Below are 12,720 nucleotides of genomic sequence, written 5' to 3' on the forward strand. Positions count from 1 at the left end.
ATGTGTAAACAAGTAGTTGCAATAAATAGAGAGAATATGAGAGGCATTCTAGGAAAGAAAGGCATTAATAGATGGAACTGTGTAGGGCAGGAAAAGCTTGTTGAAATAGGTAGGATTTGAGCTGAGGAAGCAGGAGGAACTAAACACTACATGTGAGAGGACAAAGAATTCCAGATATTGCAATGCTGCACACAGCAAATAGGTTAGTGTTTGTGGAATGTAGAATGTGTGAAGAAGACTAAAGTGTAAGAAAACTGAAAAGGTAGGAAGCAGCCAGAATATGAAGAGCATTAAATGCTAACTAAAGGAGTTAATATTTAATCATAGAGGTAATAGATAAACAGTGAAGTTTATCAAGTGGGAATAAGAGGTACATAATCGGACCTATGCCATAGCAGAAAAAAATCACCTTGCCAGGTGAGTAGAAAGTGGATTAGATTGGGGAGAAACCAGTTAAAAATCTATTGTAGTAATCCAAACAGGATAGAGTGAGGCCCTGAAATAGGATTATGTTTCTCTGAGTGGAGAGAAGACAACATACATAGGAGATATTGTGAAGATAGAAATAATAAGATATGGTGGTCTGTTAAGTTTGGCTGATTGTGAGTTGGAAGTTAAAGATAATACCAAATTTGAGTACTTGCATAATGAGTATTATAGTGTTGCCCTCGGCAGTAATAGGAAAAGTGGAAAGAGGAAAAGATTTTAAGATAATGAGTTCTATTTTTCATATGTTGAGTTTAATATGGTCATAGTTTATCTGCTTTGAGATGTCCAAAGATAGCGATGTTGGACTGATGCTCAGGAGGAGTAATACTAGTGCTGGATAAATAGATCTGAGAATCTTTTGCACAGAAAAGATAATTGAACCCATGGGAGCTGACAAGAACACCGAGGAAGGTAATATAGAGCAGGGGTTCTGTGTTTGTGTGCATGCATGTGTGTGGGTGTGGGTATGTGCACACACGTGTTTATATGTGTACACATACACATGTGCCACACACATGCTCATGTGACATGGACCCCTTTGGCAATCTGATAGAAGGATTTTATTTTCCTTTTCCAGTGGGGGTGAAGGGAGGTAGTGAGGAAGAAGATCGAGAAAGGGAAAAATAGGTAAGTGATAATTGAATAAAATAAAATTTAATTTGAAAAAGGTGGGGAGAAGATTCCAAATTTAGGGAAGGAAGATTAACTTAGAAGTTGTTTTTTGACAAGACAAAGGATTTTGGGGAGAGTGACAAGACAGGATGTTGAGATTGTGAGTCTGACTGCCAAGGAGAAGAAAGATATTAGATAATACCTCACAGGTTGTCATGTTGTTGTGTTTGTCCTTTATTCTCAAAGAGGACCATGATATCAGGGAAATGATGACATGACTTGCAGTTGACTTGGATTTGAGTGAGGGATGGCTGTGCAAGGTCACCAGCCTCACTTTCTCCTCCAGAGCCATCTGGGTCCAGTGGTCTGATATTCGCCAGGACAACCTATAGTGTAGACTTTTGAACCACTTGGTAGAGGATGGGTCAAGGGCACATGTGGAAGGAAAGAGAAGGGTCATCTTTTTATCCAAGAACAGCGTGAAGGAGATTAGAGTGGGAGAGTATTGCTCAATGTTTTGCAATGAAGATGTGGCAGGGTAAAGAGGGATCCCCAGGTGAATGGTTTTTTTTTTTTTTTAATGAGGAAAGTACCCAAGGTAAGGGGAGACCTGCCATGGAAGGCTTGAAGAGAAACTCAAACATTAGGCAAATCTACTTTGGAAGTAGTGTAGATAAGTGGATCAAGTAGGGAGATATCAAATGTTTGCCTTCTTGTGGTGAGAACTTAGTTGAGACTAGATAGCAATTATTTACATTGTGATTACATGTGATTTACATTATGATAGCTCCTTTGAGCAGCAATTAGCAGTTTAGGGGGAGGAGAAAGGTAGTAATTCAGGGCTGTGGCTTGGCAGGGTATGATCCATGTTAGAATAAATGTAGAGAATGGCAACAAGTTGAATTGATTCACCATGATAGCAAGATATTGAGGAGAGGAGAATATAGACAGTTCAGGAATATTGGCATGGGAAAATTCTGAGGAGTGGATGGAATGAAGGTCACAGTAAAGATGAAAAACAGAGTTACAAGTTGAAAAGTTTGGGGAAAGACTGAATGATAAAAATTATGATCACATAAATGAATTACATAGTGACATTTACATGAAAAATTTCCATTTTTGTTCTTAGCAATAGTTAATTTTATGACTGGCAGAGAGAAAGGGAGAGGCCCAGGCTAACAACCTTTGCACTAGTCCATCCCCCTTATAAATAAAAGGAAGCTTAGTCCCAAAGAGGGGAAGTAACTTGCCAAAGTTCTCAGAGCTGATAAGGGACATTTTAATCCACATCATCTGACCCCAAATTCAGTATTATTTTTTTTCTCCACTAATATTAACCTCCTTCCAAGTTTCAGAGAAAGGCAATATAAACTAAAAAGCATTATTAAAAAATTTTTCTTTTAAAAACATTTCTATGTCATTGTACTAGTCCCAGACCTCTGACCACATAAACATTTAAGAATTCTTTTAAACAGTGGAATTTTAATATGAATATACTTGTTGGAAAATTATATTGGAAAATGGGAAGGGAATAAACATTTATATAGTATCTGCTGTGGGCCAGACACTGTGCTAAGTGGTTTTTGACTTGTTTCATTTTTTAATAAATATTCTCTCATTTGATACACACAACTGTCCTGACAGGTAGATGCTATTATTATTCTCCTTTTGCATTTGAAGAAACTTAAGCAGACATACTTGCCTAGAGTCATATAGCTAGGGAGTGTGACATTAGATTTGAATTCAGATCTTCTTATCTCTAGCCAAGGGCTTATCTACCAAGTCTCCAGTAATGTTGAATGTGGAGAAATCTCTTAAGAGATTCAGTAATTGGGGGAGCATTATTGTGCTGACCAAACTGCCTTCAGACTAAAGTATTGATGATTATTCAAAGTTCAGCTATTCATGCACCAAGCATGAAAGGAATTACAGTTCTACACCAACATAGCCATCCATATTTTCATGCAAGACAACACAATAGCGCATCAAACACAAAGGGAAATATATATGTACATACCAATATCAATGTCAAATGAAGTATTTCATATGTTCTTTTCAAGCCTTTATGGAGTTGTCAAACTCAGCAGACAGAAGCTGATCTTGTCTCCATTCCAAGACCCATGGATTGCCTGAAGCTGAACAGACATTATCATTCCTAGCATTTGACTATTTTGTAAATGTCCTAAACCCTCCCTGCCAGGATTCCCAAACTTTCTCTATGGACTTTCAGTTGTTATGTAGACTAACTTAACAAGTGAAACCATAGAATGTCCCAACACCTTTGTACCTGCAGCCCCTCTCCCTCTGCCCTCATTCAAATCAAAGTCAACTGTGAGTCATGTTATCATTTCCCTGAGGAGATGGTCCTCTTAGAGAATGAAGGACAAACACCACCACCACCACAACAGCCCAAATACTTCATAAGATTCCCATATCCAGCCCCTTCTTTTGGCTCCCTAGCACTTGCTGCTGCATAGAAGCCCAGTTTCAACTCCTTGTCCCTATTAAAGATTATAATTTTTGATGCATTTGCTGTGTTCTCATTAATTCAGTTTGACAGAGTAAACATGGTTTAACTATGTTAAGGTATTTTGTCATGTGAAGTTATAAAACATTGTCTAGCTAATATATTAACAAGGATTAGCTCATTCATCTGTTACCATCTATCATCACATTGAATAGAATAATACAATACTCCAATTATCTGGATACTTTGGACAAGATATGTACTCTGGAAATATGTAATATTAGAATAGGAAAAGACTGTAGAGATCCATTAGTTAAATGTTCTTAACACACATTCCCTTGTAAGGTCACAGACCCCTTTGACAATCAGGTAAAATCTTTGGATTTTTTCTCTAAATTATTTTTTTCTAAACACATGGAATAAAATATTAGATATTATAAAGGAAGTCAATTATATTTAAATTACAAAAAAAAAGTTCATGGACCTCAGGTCAAGAACTACTTCTCTAATCCATTTTCCTGTATACATGTGAGGAAACTGAGGCCCATAGAGGGGAAATTCCTTGCCCAATGTCCCACAGGATGTAAGTGATATTTCAAACTGGATCTGGTGATACAAAGTCCAGTATTATTTCTTATCCACTGACACAATCTTCTTTCTGATTTTCAGCTTCCTCTTTTATAAAAGTTAGAAAATTTACTAGAGTATCTGAAATATTCATTCTAATTGATCTTACAATTCTATTAAATAAGAATGTATTGTGTGGGTATATGTGGCAAAGGGTATTGTCTTAAAATGATAGGGGTAGATTAGAAAAAAAAATAATGATAGAGGGATGATAAAGAAAAATTTTACCTAATTTACAAATTGGCTTAGGCTAGTCCCTAATTCAGGGTCCTTCTCTTTTTATATTCCCTTTTCATTCTTCCATTTCATTTATTTAAAGGACATAGTCTTAAAAAATACTTCCTTTCTTACTGAAATACTAATATGTCTCATGTCCCTTTTTCTCATTTCCTTAGCCTTAAAGAAAATATCTTTCTTCCTAAAGAAAGCACATGAACTGTCATCAAATTCTGCAAGCAGTTTTGTAAGGCAAACTTGGGTTCAGTATATCATTGATACTTATTTTTTTAAAGTCACATAAATTCTAGGGGGAAAAGGGTCATATCAGAAACAATTTGAAATTTAAAAAACAATCACTGAAAGTACAAAATGGTTCCTTATACCTCGCTAGATTCCTACATTTCATCAATTTTGTGCAGTTAGAACACTTGTATGGGACCATTTGAGAGATGTTTGAAAGAGAAAAATGTATATATCTGTAATTTACTACTACAAATGACACTTTATGAAATATGGCATCATATTCAAAAGTGATATTTTCTGTGGGTTTTTACAATAAGCTAAAGTAATTTTAAATCAGATCAACATCTGATGAGACTAGAAATTATCCAATTTTTGTGCCTAGACTCAGGCCAGCTAAAACCCATCTGGACATCTTTGGATTGACATTGTGACCATCCATTATAATTATAATTCTAACTTAAGAACAGATTATTCAAATCAGAAGTCACATGTTGGCTTACTGGTTTAAAACTGTCACTGGGCTCCTTCAAAATTCTGGATGTCTATTCTGTTCAAAAAACTTATATCCCTCTGTTTCTGTCTGTCTCCCTCCCCATATACATACATATACATATACATATATATATATATATACATATATATATATATATATATATACACACACACACACACACATATACATATACATATATATATATATATACATATACATATATATACACACATATATATACATATATATACATGCATATACATATAAACACACATACATACACAAATGTGTGTATATGTATATACACATATGCCATTCTACCAAGAAAAGGAGCTATCTCTTGCTATGAACAGTTTTTCTCACCTAGCCCAAACACATATCTGGGTTTTTTTTTTCCTTTTTAAAAAAAAATATTTATAACTGTAGCACAGCTAAGCTCTAAAATATTTAAATATCAAGAGTGCTATTTATATAATATTTGAGCAATTAGGTGGTTGGACATAAAGTATATCAGGTCATCAAAACACCCATTATACAATAAAATGATTCAGTAAAAAAATTAAGAAATGACCAGTCACTTGGATTGCAGATAGAACTTTGTTTCTATTTCATAAACTAAACTCTGAACTACTTTCTTCTTCTATCCCAACCCATACATTCTATATCCATGGATGAATCTAAAAGAATATCCAATGTCTTTGAAGTTAGTTATCAAAAACCAACAACAACAAAACATACATGGAAAATGAAATCCACACACTGACAGTAGTCATTCCATTGAAATATAAATAGCACACCGATACCCAGTTATTATCACTTGTTTACTATTCTATCCCAGTTGCAAGTAATCAAAGGTACTGTAATTTTCTTTTCTTTTCTAGAGTTTAAAGTACTAGTGGACACACTTAGAAATTAGCTATACTTATGCTCATATGTTGCATGTTGACAATCTGATTTTATTGACTCCTTTCTCCCGGAACAAACGCACAAAATCATGAAGACCAAGCACTATCTAGGCCCATTTTAGTTTATCAAAAATAATGGGAGGTGTTCTTGCCAAAGTTACTGCTGAGTTTCTACAATTCATTGCAGACAATCTGCCAGCCCAGTTAATAATGAAAGCATCAGGATTATAGAAGATCCATAATGAAAGAAGAAAGCGAGAGTAATACATGTAATGATAGCTGAATCACTTAGCTTGCTATAGAAAAGGATTATTATTATTAGTGTTATTTGACAATTCTCTCTCATTTTATCAAACACAACTGAGAGTAATTGCCCAAACTAATATCTCTCTGTATTGGCTGACTATCTAGCAAACCCTCACTGAAACATCCATTAACCAGCAATATAAAGCGCTCTATGTATGCTCATTCCTGATGATTTGGTATGCACCACTTCCCTATCCTAATTACACATAGTAAATTTGAAGATAAATATATTCTATCTCTTCTGAAATCTCCACAATAAAATTTTTAAAAAATTTATTGTTGCAAACTATATTCATTATGACCACTAATACATTTTAGTAATTTTTTTCTTATTATTATTATTCATTTATCAAAATATTAACAAATATAATAAATTGCTTAGAATGAAATTATATTATAGTAAAATAATAACAATTTATCTATTATTCCATCCATGGTCATTCATTTTGTCCATTCTTATTTGAACATATAGACAGAATGACTGAAAGCCCAGTGCAATTTCAAGCTTAAAGTTTATTATTAAAACTTTTGGGACAACTGGTATGTGATTTTGATATGTTGTGGTTGATGTAATTGAGGTTGCTCCAATTCACTTAAAATTAACATAAATGGATTTTGGAATTTCCTTAAACTGATTATATCTGTCATTGCCTAGGAGGCAATCATTCTAATCTCTGTCTTTTAGAACCCCTCATCCCCGCCATGCAAAGGTCAAATGCTATCTCTTCTACAAGGTCTTTCCTGATCCATCCAGTGAAGGGTAGCTCTTTCCCCCTAAAAATTGTCTTATTTTTATTTTGTATATATTTTGCATATACTTATACACATTCATATTGTTTATCCCAATATAATGTAGTTCCTTGAATGCAGGGACTGCTACATTTTTGTCTTTTTTTCTATTCACAGGGCCAACCATAGTGTCAGATGAGTTAGTAGATACTTAAATGCTTCCTGATTGACTGAGTTGTAATGGAACAAAGTCATTACATGATATATAGAGATTATAGCTAGTTCAGCTACTCCCTAAAAGTAGAATCTTTCAATTGTTTTCAGGGGGGTTATAAAGTTAATAAAATGCTTTACGTCACAATAGTAACACATAATTAGTATGTTACAAAATGCCATCTTGTTGAAAACATTAAAAATTAGTATATGGGAATGCAGACAGTTTTTCTAGCTAATTTTCATGGATCCACCATAAAACTTAAACATTGTTGAGGTGATCAGAGTATATGCAGTATTCAGAAAGGATCAGCACCTCTGGTGTGTGGGTTTGGTGAGCTCCTCTCCCTTTTTTGTGCTGTTCATCCAACTTCATTGTTCATCTGCCAACCAATTCTCACTTGTGGCTCCAAGAAGCTATACCATTCTCCCTGATAAAACTGTCTCAGCAGACAGGCAAAGCCAGGTTGATGATAACCCACAAGTCTCAAACCTGCTGGTGAGTTAAAAGAATGTCTACCCCAAGTATATGAAGACTTGCCCCAGTGGAAGGGGTAGATGAGAATAATTTGTTCCAATAGCCATGAAGGCAGATGCTATGTATGCTTACAGTTTGATCAGACATTGAAGACACCAAGTTCATCCACCACATTCTGGTCTACTGTAAACTGGTTTGACTTTGATCTTGCCACTGGACTTGGATCACTCTGAAAGAGTGAGGCTGAGGACTTTGTATTACTCTGCCTCACTTCAATACAATTCATACGCAAGTCAATGACATCACCCTATGATGTCATTGATCTTCACAAAAGAATGATGAACAACCACAATGACAACTTGAGAGGATATAGGATCCCTATGGTAAAGATACGCATTTATCATATTTTGTGTTATAGAAATGGAGCAAGAAGATGTTGAAATAAGTGGCAAATCACTGAGGCTCTCCCATATTCACCTCCAAATAACCATAAAATAGTACCCCAGAACAATTCCTGGAAGAGCAGAGCCAGTGGAAAGATGGAGTGCAGCAGTCTTTTAGCCTGGGAAGCTCAGAAGATTGGCAAGAAAGGTACATCTCACTCAGGTAAAAGGGGAGGCAATCCAGAACAGGAAGTGTCCCAGCAATCTGTCAGAAAGACCCACCTCAACAAACTAGCTAGAGATCCTGAGCCCCAGGGTGGTAGAGCTGACAAATGCCAACACCAGAATATCACACAAGCAAGCCTTCACATAGCCTGGAGAACAAGCACACTCCTGCTCTGAAAAAAAAACATATGCTTCAAGAAATTTCTGAGGATAAAGGCCTCTTGCAGCACTGGACCTCCATGTGCTTCAGCATCACCAAGGGTAAATAGGCGTCCTTTAGTGGCCAGACCTCTGAGGGCTTCAGCATTACCCAGTGCAGGCATCCTGTAGCATCTAGACCTCAATGTGCTTCAGCACAACCCAGGGAAAAGTCATCCTCCAGTGGCCAGACCTCCACGTGCTTAAGTGTAGCTTCGGTCAACACAGAAAAACCTCACTGGGCCTCAGAACACTCCAGTCAGCATCCTAGGACCCCAGCTCAGCACCAGGTAAGCTGCCAGAGCCCTGTGCTCTCCAGAAGCACCAGCCACCCTTATCCCACCCCCTCAATACATTACCAGATGTGAGGGTCTCTTGTGGGCCTCAGGGCAGCAGCAGGCAAACAGCCAGGGCTTGCAACCACTGACACAAGAAGCCTGAGACAGAGTTCCTTCCACCATGAGAGTAGAGATCAAATTTTAAAGAAATGAAAAAGACAAAAAAAAAGATTCTGACTGTAGAAAGCTATTATGGTGACAGGGATGACCAAGACATAAACTCACAAGAGGACAATAACATCAAAAAACCAATGGGCAAAACCCCAAAGGAAAATGAAAAGTGGTCTCAAGCCCAGGAAGAACTCTCAAAATGGAATTTAAAAATTATAGAAGAGAAGTAGAAGAAAAACTGGGAAAAGAAAAAGAGTGATAGAGGAGAATTATGAAAAAAGTCAACAGCTTAGAAAAGGCAAATAATTGCTTAAAAAGTAGAATTGGCCAAATGGAAAAGAAGATACAAAAATCTACTGAAGAAAAGAACACCTTAAAGAGGACAATTGCCCACATGGAAAGGAAAGTACAAAAGCTAATTGAGGAAACACCTTAAAAGTGAGAATTTGGCAAGTGGAAGCTAAAGATTATGATAAATAAATAATCAATCAAATGGATAGGACTCCCAGAAGCCAAGATGGCAGAGTAAGTAGTAAATCACTTTCATTCTTCCTTGTTGACCTCCAAAAAACCCAGAAAATAGCACCCCAGGAAAAATCCTGGAACAGCAGAGACAGCAGAAAGACAGGGTGAAGCAATATTTTAGCCTGGGTAACTTGCAGAATTGGCAAGAAAGGTCTGTCTCATTTGGGTAAAAGGAGAGCATAGTCCAGGACAAGAGGCATCTTAGCAAGCCAGCAGCAAGCCCCACCTTTGCAAACCAATGGGAGATCCTGAGCCCCGGAGGGGTAGAGCAGGCAAATGCCAACACTAGGACCCCCATATACCTTAGCATACCCAGGGGAAAGCAGTAGACTCCAGCTCTGAGAACTACCATGTGTGCCAGCACAGCTCCAGCAAGACAGGCATCCTCCAGCAGCCAAACATCCCAGTGCTTTAGTGCAGCTCTGGTCAGGCAGGAATCCTACAGCAGCCAAACTGCCCCATGCTTCTGTGCAACCCAGGTGGACAGCCATCCTCCAGTGGCCAGACCTCCAATTTCTTCAATATAGCCTTGGGGAAATGCAGAAAAACCCACCTGGCTTGGGACAGTGTCCCCTATGCTACACAAGAAATAGCAAAACAAGATGAGCAAAAAGGAAAAATGAACACTGACGATAGACTGTTTTTATGTGGACAGGGAAGATCAAAACACAAATTTAGAAGAGGAAAACATTGTCAATATATCTACATCTGAAACTTCAAAAGGGAATATGAACTGGTCTCAAGCCCACCAAGCTTTTCTTGGAAGAGTTCATGAAGGATTTTAAAAGTCAAATAGGAGAGGTAGAAGAAAAAATGGGGAAAGAAATGAGAGATATGCAAGAGACAGTGAACATCTTGGAAAAGAAAGGACAAAAAGGACAAAAGTAGACTGTAGAAAACAATCCCTTAAAAAATACAATTGGCAAAATGGGAAAAAATAGACTAAAGAAAACAACCCTTAAAAAGTAGAATTGGCCAAATGGAAAAGAAAGCACAAAATCTAACAGAAGAAAAAATCTGTAAAAAATTAGAATTGGGCAAGTAGAAGCTAATGACTCTGAAACATCAAGAATAAGTCAAATAAAATCAAAAGATTGAAAAAATAGATAAAAATGTAGAGTTTAGGACTGCAGGAGGGAAGTGTGCACCAATGCATCTCATCTTTGTGGTGCTTGCTGACAGAAAAGTGGTGGCCTGGAGTGATTAAACCCCTCTGGAGGCAGGGCTCATGGTCATAGTGATGAAGTTATGTCTGATAACGTCTCTGAGGAACATGAAGAAGAGGAGAAATTGCCTTATCTCGAGGAATATGAAGGAGAGTGCAATGAGGAAGGTGAATGGCATGGATGTGGGAAAGCAATATTACCAATATTACCAATGGGAATACATATGAAGGACAATATTAACATGATAAAAGACATGGTCAGGGGACCTACAAATTTAAGAACAGTGCTAAATACAATGGAGAATACTAAGAAAATAAAAAACATCATCAAGGCACTTTTTTCTATGCAGATGGATCACAATACGAAGGAGACTGGGTAAATGATGAAAAGCATGGCTTTGGAGTTTATCGCTCTCCAAATAATGACACATATACAGGGGAATGGTTTACTGGCCAAAGGCACGGGCAAGGAATGTACTTCTATGCTGAGATGGGCTTTAAGTATGTTGGTAATTGGGTAAACGGACCACAAGAGGGAACAAGAGAACTCATTCACCCAAAGCATAGATACCAGGGCAAGTTCAAGGGGAAAAATGTAGTGGATGGCATTGGATATCACGAAGGATGAGCCAGCTCCTTCTTGAGGATATAATAGATTGTTGAATTGTTAATATTCTGGAACAAAGTTTATCTACCACATTTATTTTCTCCCTATGCTGCCTCACTGACTTTGCATACTTGGGCTTAGAGCCCAAAGGACTTACACTATGCTTTGGGGGCATAATTGCAAAACAAAACTTGAGTTTTAAAGGCAAACAATGAAAATATGCAATGAATGCATGGGGAGTTCTTTACAACAACAGGGTGAACAAGACCAGTAAAATGCCTTGTAGGATACCAGCCACTCCACAAACATGCACACAGTAAGCCTCTCATTTTTTTTCTTTGCCACACATAGCTGTGAATGTACAGGTTGCAACACAAAAGTGAAAATGAGGTCACTAAAAAAATTACATGGATGCTTGAAGTCCCCAAAGTTACATGTATGAATGTTGAGGACTGACTATGAAATAATGGAACAACAACAAGAAACCCTATAACGGATCAAGATAGAAAAAAAAAAACATTCAAAAGAAGAAATAAGAACTTAATTAGTGAAGAAAATAAAGCTATGAAAGAAAAGAAAGCAGAAAATTTGGAACATATAACAGAAAATATCTTCAAAACTATATTTAGGCTTCAAAGAAGAGAATGGCAGATTTGAAATTTGAAACTACAAGAATGAGGAAGAAATTGAACAAAATCAAAAGATATCAAGGAAAAACGTGATCTCCATAGCTGCTCCAAGAAATTGACTTTGAAGGTAGTATGGGTAGAGATATTTTGTGAATAATGTATAGAGATAAAGATCATGGGTTTCTCAGATAAACACAATGAATATCATAAATATCACACTGCAGGAAATAATTCATGAAAATTCTTCATAATATTAGATATGGGGGACAAGTACAGATTAATAATCCAAAGATTACTGAAAGAACACACACAAGTTTGCATCTCTAAGGACTGTACTAATCAAATATTAGAATTTCAGTGTTACACAGTAACAGGGAGCCAAGAGATAGGTCTTCAGCTGTTATGGAAATCAATTGGAAAAGTCTAGGATTTCTCATTGTTTGTGAAATTAAAGAAAATATTCTGAAATGATATTCTAAAATGGAAAGAAAAATAAGTAAATCAATTTAGGTAGTATTATTATATTGGCACAGCCCAACCACGAGCAATTAATACATCTTTCTATTGTATATTGGGTAATTTTGATTATTCAGATATTGTGATAAACCATGAAGTGGCATCAAGAATACTCGTGTTTAAAAGATTGAAGATTTGATCATAGAGAAGTTTGGAGTTCACTCTCTTCTCTCTATAAAGTTCTGATCTATGTTCCATCCATTATATGCCAAAAAGATCATCTCAATGCTCTGTCCAACTGT

At 36.6% G+C, this 12,720-nt stretch overlaps 1 pseudogene; it reads left to right on the plus strand.

The window, feature by feature from the left end:
* The first annotated feature begins 10,809 nt into the window (after positions 1-10,809).
* On the plus strand, positions 10,810-11,354 carry LOC118854850 (annotated as a pseudogene).
* Positions 11,355-12,720: the final 1,366 nt, after the last annotated feature.

This window comes from Trichosurus vulpecula, chromosome 6, assembly GCF_011100635.1.
Source record: "Trichosurus vulpecula isolate mTriVul1 chromosome 6, mTriVul1.pri, whole genome shotgun sequence".
In the NCBI taxonomy this organism is placed as follows: Eukaryota; Metazoa; Chordata; class Mammalia; order Diprotodontia; family Phalangeridae; genus Trichosurus; species Trichosurus vulpecula.